Source organism: Astatotilapia calliptera, chromosome 11 (assembly GCF_964374335.1).
Source record: "Astatotilapia calliptera chromosome 11, fAstCal68.1, whole genome shotgun sequence".
NCBI lineage: Eukaryota > Metazoa > Chordata > Actinopteri > Cichliformes > Cichlidae > Astatotilapia > Astatotilapia calliptera.
The window spans coordinates 20,199,024-20,211,600 of NC_137432.1; the positions used below are offsets into that span (position 1 = coordinate 20,199,024).

At 35.6% G+C, this 12,577-nt stretch overlaps 1 protein-coding gene across 8 annotated transcripts in view; it reads right to left on the bottom strand.

Moving 5' to 3' along the window:
• creb5b (cAMP responsive element binding protein 5b) overlaps nt 1-12,577 on the bottom strand; it is a 67,788-nt gene that overhangs the window by 29,001 nt on the left and 26,210 nt on the right. The window lies entirely within an intron of this gene.

Consider the following 12,577-nt stretch of genomic DNA (forward strand, 5'->3'; position numbering starts at 1 on the left):
ATCTTGGCAGAGTGAGAGACAGAGCTCGTTAAGCAGGCAGGTGTGAGCCTGGTTGCTATAGTGACTGCACCCAAGGGCTCCATACACACGTACACAGACATGCACCTCACTTTTGCTGCTTAAAATGAACAGAAAAGTCAGGCCGAAACAAATCGCTCCCAAATGAAAAGTAAAAGTCGTATTGACAAAATTCTTTCACCGTGAGTGACAGCAATGTCTAGTCTACTGAATTCTCAGTTTTCATGCCTGTGGAGTTTATTATATGGACGTGGTGACAGTGGAAAGACACCATGCTCTTCTGATTTTCAAACGAACCTTCTGAGCCATTTTAACATTAGAGTCTATGGAAGAGTTGGAGGGAGGAGGCTGTGCATTGGTGACATTTATGAAAGAACCATAACACCTAGTACAATAGTAAACACATTGGATGAAAGAGGACAGCGATGGCTACGTTTTGAGGGTAAAATCATACCTGTAGAGCAAACGCTGTGGACACAGCAGCAGTTTTAAAAAAGATTTTAAGATTAATTTTTTTGCTCCTCTCACTCTAGCAGTTGAGCTGTCTCACTCTAGCCCCAACATTCCGTCCCATACACACCCATTATAAATTTTGAAACGGGTGAAAAAACATCATGAAACTTAAACTGGAACTGAAGAAAAAGTATAATAGATATTGAAAAGATAAATACAAGTTGAATAGTTGAATGTCTTGTCTTCGTTTTAAAGTTTGAATGGTGGCTCTATGTCAATGTATGTGGAAGTAGTAAGAGTTTAAAAATGAGTAAGTTGAATGAGAATTTGAAGGGTCTCCCCATTGAAATACATGGGAAATTTTTGTTGAATAAAGTTGAATAAAATTAAAAATATAAATGTTAAAAATGAGAAAAATAGAAGCAATGTTGTCCAAAATAATAGGAATCTAACGATGTTTGAATGGTTTTTCTAAGTTGAACGGTTTTGAAGGAGTAGGCTTTCAAAAAACGTACGGAAAAATAATAAAATATAATAATAATAATAAAGATTAGAAGAACAATACTGTGAATGCTTTTCAAGCATTCACACTAACTAGAAAGTGCATTTTCTGAAGAAACTGCAGTGTGAATGCTTGAATCTGAATGTATGCACTGAAATGAATTAATTGCTGAATTTTGAGTTAAAAATATTGAATGAGATAAAAAAAAAACAAAAAAAAAAACCCCGAATTTAACCTGAAAACAAAGGTGCTGAACTGCTAAAAGCTGAAGGTTACACAGAAGAAGAAGTTGGAAAAAAACTGAAAATGTTTTAAATGTAAATTAGAAAACCCTAAGAAATGAGAAAAGAACATTTAGAGTCAGAAAACATCTGAATGAATATTAAAAGGTCATATTCTTTGAATCACTGAATGACTCAAATGTGATCCCTCCACTTTGATCCACACAGTTTAAAAAGTTTAAATGCCTGAGCTTTGAAAGATACAGTGTTGGAAAGAGAACAATAATGGCGACAATTTGAGGGTAAAATGATGGCTGTAACACTGTGGACACAGCAGCAGTTGAAAGAGAAGTGCTTAAGATGAATCTTGGTACAGTGGCAGGCAGAGCTCGTTAAGCAGGCAGGTGTGAGCCTGGTTGCTATAGTGACCGCACCCAATGGCTCCATACACACGCACACAGACATGCACCTCACTTTTGCTGCTTAAAATGAACAGAAAAGTCAGGCCGAAACAAATCGCTCCCAAATGAAAAGTAAAAGTCGTATTGACAAAATTCTTTCACCGTGAGCGACAGCAATGTCTAGTCTACTGAATTCTCAGTTTTCATGCCTGTGGAGCTTATTATATGGACGTGGTGACAGTGGAAAGACACCATGCTCTTCTGATTTTCAAACGAACCTTCTGAGCCATTTTAACATTAGAGTCTATGGAAGAGTTGGAGGGAGGAGGCTGTGCATTGGTGACATTTATGAAAGAACCATAACACCTAGTACAATAGTAAACACATTGGATGAAAGAGGACAGCGATGGCTACGTTTTGAGGGTAAAATCATACCTGTAGAGCAAACGCTGCGGACACAGCAGCAGTTTTAAAAAAGATTTTAAGATTAATTTTTTTGCTCCTCTCACTCTAGCAGTTGAGCTGCCTCACTCTAGCCCCAACATTCCGTCCCATACACACCCATTATAAACTCTGAAACGGGTGAAAAAACATCATGAAACTTAAACTGGAACTGAAGAAAAAGTATAATAGATATTGAAAAGATAAATACAAGTTGAATAGTTGAATGTCTTGTCTTCGTTTTAAAGTTTGAATGGTGGCTCTATGTCAATGTATGTGGAAGTAGTAAGAGTTTAAAAATGAGTAAGTTGAATGAGGATTTGAAGGGTCTCCCCATTGAAATACATTATAAATTTTTGTTGAATAAAGTTGAATAAAATTAAAAATATAAATGTTAAAAATATGAAAAATAGAAGCAGTGTTGTCCAAAAGAATAGGAATCTAACGATGTTTGAATGGTTTTTCTAAGTTGAACGGTTTTGAAGGAGTAGGCTTTCAAAAAACGTACGGAAAAATAATAAAATATAATAACTAGAAAGTGCATTTTCTGAAGAAACTGCAGTGTGAATGCTTGAATCTGAATGTATGCACTGAAATGAATTAATTGCTGAATTTTGAGTTAAAAATATTGAATGAGATTAAAAAAAAAAAAAACGAATTTAACCTGAAAACAAAGGTGCTGAACTGCTAAAAGCTGAAGGTTACACAGAAGAAGGAGTTGGAAAAAAACTGAAAATGTTTTAAATGTAAATTAGAAAACCCTAAGAAATGAGAAAAGAACATTTAGAGTCAGAAAACATCTGAATGAATATTAAAAGGTCATATTCTTTGAATCACTGAATGACTCAAATGTGATCCCTCCACTTTGATCCACACAGTTTAAAAAGTTTAAATGCCTGAGCTTTGAAAGATATGGTGTTGGAAAGAGAACAATAATGGCGACAATTTGAGGGTAAAATGATGGCTGTAACACTGTGGACACAGCAGCAGTTGAAAGAGAAGTGCTTAAGATGAATCTTGGTACAGTGGCAGGCAGAGCTCGTTAAGCAGGCAGGTGTGAGCCTGGTTGCTATAGTGACTGCACCCAATGGCTCCATACACACGTACACAGACATGCACCTCACTTTTGCTGCTTAAAATGAACAGAAAAGTCAGGCCCAAACAAATTCTTCCCAAATGAAAAGTACATGTCGTATTGACAAAATTCTTTCACCGTGAGCGACAGCCATGTCTAGTCTACCTAATTCTCAGTTTTCATGCCTGTGGAGTTTATTATATGGACGTGGTGACAGTGTAAAGACACCATGCTCTTCTGATTTTCAAACGAACCTTCTGAGCCATTTTAACATTAGAGTCTATGGAAGAGTTGGAGGGAGGAGGCTGTGCATTGGTGACATTTATGAAAGAACCATAACACCTAGTACAATAGTAAACACATTGGATGAAAGAGGACAGCCATGGCTACGTTTTGAGGGTAAAATCATACCTGTAGAGCAAACGCTGTGGACACAGCAGCAGTTTTAAAAAAGATTTTAAGATTAATTTTTTTGCTCCTCTCACTCTAGCAGTTGAGCTGTCTCACTCTAGCCCCAACATTCCGTCCCATACACACCCATTATAAACTCTGAAACGGGTGAAAAAACATCATGAAAGTTAAACTGGAACTGAAGAAAAAGTATAATAGATATTGAAAAGATAAATACAAGTTGAATAGTTGAATGTCTTGTCTTCGTTTTAAAGTTTGAATGGTGGCTCTATGTCAATGTATGTGGAAGTAGTAAGAGTTTAAAAATGAGTAAGTTGAATGAGGATTTGAAGGGTCTCCCCATTGAAATACATTATAAATTTTTGTTGAATAAAGTTGAATAAAATTAAAAATATAAATGTTAAAAATATGAAAAATAGAAGCAGTGTTGTCCAAAAGAATAGGAATCTAACGGTGTTTGAATGGTTTTTCTAAGTTGAACGGTTTTGAAGGAGTAGGCTTTGAAAAAACGTACGGAAAAATAAAATATAATAATAATAATAATAATAATAATAATAAAGATTCGAATAACAATACTGTGAATGCTTTTCAAGCATTCACACTAATAATAAAGATTCGAATAACAATACTGTGAATGCTTTTCAAGCATTCACACTAATAATAACTAGAAAGTGCATTTTCTGAAGAAACTGCAGTGTGAATGCTTGAATCTGAATGTATGCATTGAAATGAAATAATTACTGAATTTAAGTTAAAAATTTTGAATGAGATAAAAAAAAAAACCCCGAATTTAACCTGAAAACAAAAGTGCTGAACTGCTGAAGGTTACACAGAAGAAGAAGTTGGAAAAAAGCTGAAAATGTTTTAATTGTAAATTAGAAAAACCTAAGAAATGAGAAAAGAACATTTAGAGTCAGAAAACATCTGAAAGAATATTAAAAGGTCATATTCTTTGAATCACTGAATGACTAAAATGTGATCCCTCCACTTGGACCCACACAGTTTAAAAAGTTTACATCTCTGAGCTTTGAAAGACAAGATGTTGGAAAAAGAACAACGATGGCGACGTTTTGAGGGTAAAATGATGGCTTTAACACTGTGGACACAGCAGCAGTTGAAAGAGAAGTGTTTAAGATGAATTTTGGCAGAGTGGCAGAGAGAGCTCGTTAAGCAGGCAGGTGTGAGCCTGGTTGCTATAGTGACCGCACCCAATGGCTCCATACACACGTACACAGACATGCGCTTCACTTTTGCTGCTTAAAATGAACAGAAAAGTCAGGCCGAAACAAATCGCTCCCAAATGAAAAGTAAAAGTCGTATTGACAAAATTCTTTCACCGTGAGCGACAGCAATGTCTAGTCTTCCCAATTCTCAGTTTTCATGCCTGTGGAGCTTATTATATGGACGTGGTGACAGTGGAAAGACACCATGCTCTTCTGATTTTCAAACGAACCTTCTGAGCCATTTTAACATTAGAGTCTATGGAAGAGTTGGAGGGAGGAGGCTGTGCATTGGTGACATTTATGAAAGAACCATAACACCTAGGACAATAGTAAACACATTGGATGAAAGAGGACAGCGATGGCTACGTTTTGAGGGTAAAATGGCGGCTGTAGAGCAAACGCTGCGGACACAGCAGCAGTTTTAAAAAAGATTTTAAGATTAATTTTTTTGCTCCTCTCACTCTAGCAGTTGAGCTCTCTCACTCTAGCCCCAACATTCCGTCCCATACACACCCATTATAAACTCTGAAACGGCTGAAAAAACATCATGAAACTTAAACTGGAACTGAAGAAAAAGTATAATAGATATTGAAAAGATAAATACAAGTTGAATAGTTGAATGTCTTGTCTTCGTTTTAAAGTTGGAATGGTGGCTCTATGTCAATGTATGTGGAAGTAGATACAGTTTAAAGAGGAGGAATTTGAATGAGAATTTGAAGGGTCTCCCCATTGAAATACATTATAAATTTTTGTTGAATAAAGTTGAATAAAATAAAAAATATAAATGTTAAAAATGAGAAAAATAGAAGCAGTGTTGTCCAAAAGAATAGGAATCTAACGGTGTTTGAATGGTTTTTCTAAGTTGAACGGTTTTGAAGGAGATAGATTACAAAAAACGTACGGAATACAGAATAATAATAAATAAAATAGAACTAGAAAGTGCATTTTCTGAAGAAACTGCAGTGTGAATGCTTGAATCTGAATGTATGCACTGAAATGAATTAATTGCTGAATTTTGAGTTAAAAATATTGAATGAGATTAAAAAAAACAAAAAAAAAAAACGAATTTAACCTGAAAACAAAGGTGCTGAACTGCTAAAAGCTGAAGGTTACACAGAAGAAGGAGTTGGAAAAAAACTGAAAATGTTTTAATTGTAAATTAGAAAAACCTAAGAAATGAGAAAAGAACATTTAGAGTCAGAAAACATCTGAAAGAATATTAAAAAGTCATATTCTTTGAATCACTGAATGACTAAAATGTGATCCCTCCACTTGGACCCACACAGTTTAAAAAGTTTACATCTCTGAGCTTTGAAAGACAAGATGTTGGAAAAAGAACAACGATGGCGACGTTTTGAGGGTAAAATGATGGCTGTAACACTGTGGACACAGCAGCAGTTGAAAGAGAAGTGTTTAAGATGAATCTTGGCAGAGTGGCAGGCAGAGCTCGTTAAGCAGGCAGGTGTGAGCCTGGTTGCTATAGTGACCGCACCCAATGGCTCCATACACACGTACACAGACATGCGCCTCACTTTTGCTGCTTAAAATGAACAGAAAAGTCAGGCCGAAACAAATCGCTCCCAAATGAAAAGTAAAAGTCGTATTGACGAAATTCTTTCACCGTGAGCGACAGCAATGTCTAGTCTACCTAATTCTCAGTTTTCATGCCTGTGGAGTTTATTATATGGACGTGGTGACAGTGTAAAAACACCATGCTCTTCTGATTTTCAAACCAACCTTCTGAGCCGTTTTAACATTAGAGTCTATGGAAGAGTTGGAGGGAGGAGGCTGTGCATTGGTGACATTTATGAAAGAACCATAACACCTAGGACAATAGTAAACACATTGGATGAAAGAGGACAGCCATGGCTACGTTTTGAGGGTAAAATCATACCTGTAGAGCAAACGCTGTGGACACAGCAGCAGTTTTAAAAAAGATTTTAAGATTAATTTTTTTGCTCCTCTCACTCTAGCAGTTGAGCTGCCTCACTCTAGCCCCAACATTCCGTCCCATACACACCCATTATAAACTCTGAAACGGGTGAAAAAACATCATGAAACTTAAACTGGAACTGAAGAAAAAGTATAATAGATATTGAAAAGATAAATACAAGTTGAATAGTTGAATGTCTTGTCTTCGTTTTAAAGTTTGAATGGTGGCTCTATGTCAATGTATGTGGAAGTAGTAAGAGTTTAAAAATGAGTAAGTTGAATGAGGATTTGAAGGGTCTCCCCATTGAAATACATTATAAATTTTTGTTGAATAAAGTTGAATAAAATTAAAAATATAAATGTTAAAAATATGAAAAATAGAAGCAGTGTTGTCCAAAAGAATAGGAATCTAACGGTGTTTGAATGGTTTTTCTAAGTTGAACGGTTTTGAAGGAGTAGGATTACAAAAAACGTACGGAAGAATAATAAAATATAACTAGAAAGTGCATTTTCTGAAGAAACTGCAGTGTGAATGCTTGAATCTGAATGTATGCATTGAAATGAAATAATTACTGAATTTAAGTTAAAAATTTTGAATGAGATAAAAAAAAAACAACCCGAATTTAACCTGAAAACAAAAGTGCTGAACTGCTAAAAGCTGAAGGTTACACAGAAGAAGAAGTTGGAAAAAAGCTGAAAATGTTTTAATTGTAAATTAGAAAAACCTAAGAAATGAGAAAAGAACATTTAGAGTCAGAAAACATCTGAAAGAATATTAAAAGGTCATATTCTTTGAATCACTGAATGACTCAAATGTGATCCCTCCACTTGGACCCACACAGTTTAAAAAGTTTACATCTCTGAGCTTTGAAAGACAAGATGTTGGAAAAAGAACAACGATGGCGACGTTTTGAGGGTAAAATGATGGCTTTAACACTGTGGACACAGCAGCAGTTGAAAGAGAAGTGTTTAAGATTAATTTTGGCAGAGTGAGAGAGAGAGCTCGTTAAGCAGGCAGGTGTGAGCCTGGTTGCTATAGTGACCGCACCCAATGGCTCCATACACACGCACACAGACATGCACCTCACTTTTGCTGCTTAAAATGAACAGAAAAGTCAGGCCGAAACAAATCGTTCCCAAATGAAAAGTAAAAGTCGTATTGACAAAATTCTTTCACTGTGAGCGACAGCAATGTCTAGTCTACCAAATTCTCAGTTTTCATGTCTGTGGAGTTTATTATATGCACGTGGTGACAGTGGAAAGACACCATGCTCTTCTGATTTTCAAACGAACCTTCTGAGCCATTTTAACATTACAGTCTATGGAAGAGTTGGAGGGAGGAGGCTGTGCATTGGTGACATTTATGAAAGAACCATAACACCTAGTACAATAGTAAACACATTGGATGAAAGAGGACAGCCATGGCTACGTTTTGAGGGTAAAATCATACCTGTAGAGCAAACGCTGCGGACACAGCAGCAGTTTTAAAAAAGATTTTAAGATTATTTTTTTTGCTCCTCTCACTCTAGCAGTTGAGCTGCCTCACTCTAGCCCCAACATTCCGTCCCATACACACCCATTATAAACTCTGAAACGGGTGAAAAAACATCATGAAACTTAAACTGGAACTGAAGAAAAAGTATAATAGATATTGAAAAGATAAATACAAGTTGAATAGTTGAATGTCTTGTCTTCGTTTTAAAGTTTGAATGGTGGCTCTATGTGAACGTATGTTGAAGTAGTAAGAGTTTAAAAATGAGTAAGTTGAATGAGAATTTGAAGGGTCTCCCCATTGAAATACATGGGAAATTTTTGTTGAATAAAGTTGAATAAAATTAAAAATATAAATGTTAAAAATGAGAAAAATACAAGCAACAGTGTCCAAAAGAATAGGAATCTAATGGTGTTTGAATGGTTTTTCTAAGTTGAACGGTTTTGAAGGAGTAGGCTTTCAAAAAACGTACGGAATAGATAATAATAAAATAGAATAATAAAGATTAGAAGAACAATACTGTGAATGCTTTTCAAGCATTCACACTAATAATAATAATAAAGATTCGAATAACAATACTGTGAATGCTTTTCAAGCATTCACACTAATAAAGATTAGAAGAACAATACTGTGAATGCTTTTCAAGCATTCACACTAACTAGAAAGTGCATTTTCTGAAGAAACTGCAGTGTGAATGCTTGAATCTGAATGTATGCACTGAAATGAATTAATTGCTGAATTTTGAGTTAAAAATATTGAATGAGATAAAAAAACAAAACAAAAAAAATGAATTTAACCTGAAAACAAAAGTGCTGAACTGCTAAAAGCTGGACGTTACACAGAAGAAGAAGTTGGAAAAAAGCTGAAAATGTTTTAATTGCAAATTAGAAAAACCTAAGAAATGAGAAAAGAACATTTAGAGTCAGAAAACATCTGAAAGAATATTAAAAGGTCATATTCTTTGAATCACTGAATGACTAAAATGTGATCCCTCCACTTGGATCCACACAGTTTAAAAAGTTTAAATGTCTGAGCTTTGAAAGACAAGATGTTGGAAAGAGAACAACGATGGCGACGTTTTGAGGGTAAAATGATGGCTGTAACACTGTGGACACAGCAGCAGTTGAAAGAGAAGTGTTTAAGATGAATCTTGGTACAGTGGCAGGCAGAGCTCGTTAAGCAGGCAGGTGTGAGCCTGGTTGCTATAGTGACCGCACCCAATGGCTCCATACACACGTACACAGACATGCGCCTCACTTTTGCTGCTTAAAATGAACAGAAAAGTCAGGCTGAAACAAATCGCTCCCAAATGAAAAGTAAAAGTCGTATTGACGAAATTCTTTCACCGTGAGCGACAGCAATGTCTAGTCTACCTAATTCTCAGTTTTCATGCCTGTGGAGCTTATTATATGGACGTGGTGACAGTGTAAAGACACCATGCTCTTCTGATTTTCAAACGAACCTTCTGAGCAAGTTTAACATTAGAGTCTATGGAAGAGTTGGAGGGAGGAGGCTGTGCATTGGTGGCATTTATGAAAAAACCATAACACCTAGTACAATAGTAAACACATTGGATGAAAGAGGACAGCGATGGCTACATTTTGAGGGTAAAATCATACCTGTAGAGCAAACGCTGCGGACACAGCAGCAGTTTTAAAAAAGATTTTAAGATAAATTTTTTTGCTCCTCTCACTCTAGCAGTTGAGCTGTCTCACTCTAGCCCCAACATTCCGTCCCATACACACCCATTATAAACTCTGAAACGGGTGAAAAAACATCATGAAACTTAAACTGGAACTGAAGAAAAAGTATAATAGATATTGAAAAGATAAATACAAGTTGAATAGTTGAATGTCTTGTCTTCGTTTTAAAGTTTGAATGGTGGCTCTATGTCAACGTATGTGGAAGTAGTAAGAGTTTAAAGAGGAGGAAGTTGAATGAGAATTTGAAGGGTCTCTCCATTGAAATACATTATAAATTTTTGTTAAATAAAGTTGAATAAAATTAAAAATATAAATGTTAAAAATGAGAAAAGTAGAAGCATTCATGTCCAAAAGAATAGGAATCTAACGGTGTTTGAATGGTTTTTCTAAGTTGAGCGGTTTTGAAGGAGTGAGATGCCAAAAAACGTACGGAATATATAATAATAATAACTAGAAAGTGCATTTTCTGAAGAAACTGCAGTGTGAATGCTTGAATCTGAATGTATGGACTGAAATGAATTAATTGCTGAATTTTGAGTTAAAAATTTTGAATGAGATAAAAAAAAAAAAACAACCTGAATTTAACCTGAAAACAAAAGTGCTGAACTGCTAAAAGCTGAAGGTTACACAGAAGAAGAAGTTGGAAAAAAGCTGAAAATGTTTTAATTGTAAATTAGAAAAACCTAAGAAATGAGAAAAGAAAATTTAGAGTCAGAAAACATCTGAATGAATATTAAAAGTTCATATTCTTTGAATCACTGAATGACTAAAATGTGATCCCTCCACTTGGATCCACACAGTTTAAAAAGTTTAAATGCCTGAGCTTTGAAAGATACGGTGTTGGAAAGAGAACAATAATGGCGACAATTTGAGGGTAAAATGATGGCTGTAACACTGTGGACACAGCAGCAGTTGAAAGAGAAGTGTTTAAGATGAATCTTGGTACAGTGGCAGGCAGAGCTCGTTAAGCAGGCAGGTGTGAGCCTGGTTGCTATAGTGACCGCACCCAATGGCTCCATACACACGTACACAGACATGCGCCTCACTTTTGCTGCTTAAAATGAACAGAAAAGTCAGGCCCAAACAAATCGTTCCCAAATGAAAAGTAAAAGTCGTATTGACAAAATTCTTTCACCGTGAGCGACAGCAATGTCTAGTCTACCTAATTCTCAGTTTTCATGCCTGTGGAGCTTATTATATGGACGTGGTGACAGTGGAAAGACACCATGCTCTTCTGATTTTCAAACGAACCTTCTGAGCCATTTTAACATTAGAGTCTATGGAAGAGTTGGAGGGAGGAGGCTGTGCATTGGTGACATTTACGAAAGAACCATAACACCTAGGACAATAGTAAACACATTGGATGAAAGAGGACAGCCATGGCTACGTTTTGAGGGTAAAATCATACCTGTAGAGCAAACGCTGCGGACACAGCAGCAGTTTTAGAAAAAGATTTTAAGATTAATTTTTTTGCTCCTCTCACTCTAGCAGTTGAGCTGTCTCACTCTAGCCCCAACATTCCGTCCCATACACACCCATTATAAACTCTGAAACGGGTGAAAAAACATCATGAAACTTAAACTGGAACTGAAGAAAAAGTATAATAGATATTGAAAAGATAAATACAAGTTGAATAGTTGAATGTCTTGTCTTCGTTTTAAAGTTTGAATGGTGGCTCTATGTCAATGTATGTGGAAGTAGTAAGAGTTTAAAAATGAGTAAGTTGAATGAGGATTTGAAGGGTCTCCCCATTGAAATACATTATAAATTTTTGTTGAATAAAGTTGAATAAAATTAAAAATTTAAATGTTAAAAATATGAAAAATAGAAGCAGTGTTGTCCAAAAGAATAGGAATCTAACGGTGTTTGAATGGTTTTTCTAAGTTGAATGGTTTTGAAGGAGTGAGATGCCAAAAAACGTACGGAATATATAATAATAATAATAATAATAAAGATTCGAATAACAATACTGTGAATGCTTTTCAAGCATTCACACTAATAAAGATTAGAAGAACAATACTGTGAATGCTTTTCAAGCATTCACACTAACTAGAAAGTGCATTTTCTGAAGAAACTGCAGTGTGAATGCTTGAATCTGAATGTATGCACTGAAATGAATTAATTGCTGAATTTTGAGTTAAAAATATTGAATGAGATTAAAAAAAAACAAAAAAAAAAAAACGAATTTAACCTGAAAACAAAGGTGCTGAACTGCTAAAAGCTGAAGGTTACACAGAAGAAGGAGTTGGAAAAAAACTGAAAATGTTTTAAATGTAAATTAGAAAACCCTAAGAAATGAGAAAAGAACATTTAGAGTCAGAAAACATCTGAAAGAATATTAAAAGGTCATATTCTTTGAATCACTGAATGACTAAAATGTGATCCCTCCACTTGGACCCACACAGTTTAAAAAGTTTAAATGTCTGAGCTTTGAAAGACAAGATGTTGGAAAAAGAACAACGATGGCGACGTTTTGAGAGTAAAATGATGGCTTTAACACTGTGGACACAGCAGCAGTTGAAAGAGAAGTGTTTAAGATTAATCTTGGCAGAGTGGCAGGCAGAGCTCGTTAAGCAGGCAGGTGTGAGCCTGGTTGCTATAGTGACCGCACCCAATGGCTCCATACACACGTACACAGACATGCGCCTCACTTTTGCTGCTTAAAATGAACAGAAAAGTCAGGCCGAAACAAATCGCTCCCAAAT